Raw genomic sequence first — 1629 nt, forward strand, 5'->3', positions numbered from 1 at the left:
AAAAAAAAATTCTCTGGCGAATTTTGCAGCATTTTTTGTTCTATGATTTCTAACGTGATGCTCAAACATGATGATTATGACGAAGCGAGAGTCATTCTGACAACATGTTCCTCGTGAAGACACACCCACAGTGAAGAAAAACTGCAATAGCACAAACGGCTTGGAGTTTAGAAGCTTTGGTTTGAGTTTTGAAGCTAAAAACGTGTCAACTGGTGGTTAAATGTACCTCATGTTGAACTAAATAACGCAGAACTTGTATGACGTGTTTCTAACTGTTCATAGAATATTTTTATTGTCACGACAAAGTACAACTACCCTCGTTCAACACTGTAAAACCATAAATGATGTAGAACGGAACGTCAAACAAGCGAGGACAATAAAATGAAGAGCAACATGAACAAAGTCCAGCTGTGGTGAAACGGTGCAGCAGCGAGCCAGCGTCACTTCAGGATAAAGTCTAGTCGCTGTAATCTAATACACCTGATCGAATTCAGAGAAAATCGCCCCACAGTCTGCTCGCCGTCCGTCCTGCCAGAGCGCTTCTGTCCACAACTGTTCAAATCTGTCATATGAAAGCAGTGTTTGTGATCAAAACAGGCTGAAACGCTTCAACAGAATCCACTGCTGCAAATGCAAAATTAGAAGTAGAAACGAGTCCATGTGAATTAAACAGAGTAAGACAAACAGATTAAGGAATATGGAGTCATAACGGGGGAGGATGCTGCTCCTGTAAGTGTGTAAAAGTCAAAATACATGTTACAGTATGTGAGTCTACACAAGCAGGAAAGTGTCACCAACACTTTAACTCTGTAAACACCACTGAACAGTTTATGGATGGGTTTTTTTTCCCCGCTGTGAGCTCATTTTTCCTCAACGTGGGCTCATTTTTAACTGCAATAAAAAGTCCCCTATGGAAATAGCACAACCACACTGTGTGAACACAACCTGCAGCTCAGGCGACAAGAACGTTTAATCACCGATTGTTTAGCGGTTGAGCAAAAGAATGAAGAATTTTTTTGTTTTTTTACAGAATCAGGTTCAAGCAAAGGGTCTAATTTCTGCACAGTTTTAAATCAGACATCGAAGAAGATTTTTAAGCTTAGATTCGGTCCCTTTCTGAAAGTATCGTACGCCACAGATGAGTAGTTCAAGGACCACCAGAAAGCAGGAAATTAAAATTTCAAAGATAACATGCCTTTCAAAACCACCGTCAGGCATCAGAGGATTTAAGTTAAACACCCACACATTACGATTTTGTTGAAATATTTAAGGACGACGAGGCAGTTTGGCCAAAACGGATGCAAACAACTGCTATGATAAGAGCCGACAACGATAACGTCAACGCAGACCGACAACAGAAACTCAGGAATGCAACAGAAACAAATCATTTATTGTGCGCTGCTTTTGCGCTAACCTGCGCCTTCCTGAGGATCAATAAAGTTTAACCCTCTCTGGAAATCATGACAGTTCATCCTCAGATCATTACAACGAAACCAGACAAAGCAAACTGTAAAGATAACCGTAGTCGATATTTAAAACAAGGGATGCTAACACAGCAGTTCAACGGGAATATTAAAATGTCAACAGAAAGGTGCAGCTCGCTAATTATTATCAATGTCAATCTCAAGT

This window comes from Stegastes partitus, unplaced genomic scaffold (assembly GCF_000690725.1).
Source record: "Stegastes partitus isolate 25-593 unplaced genomic scaffold, Stegastes_partitus-1.0.2 Scaffold1079, whole genome shotgun sequence".
NCBI classification, from domain to species: Eukaryota; Metazoa; Chordata; class Actinopteri; family Pomacentridae; genus Stegastes; species Stegastes partitus.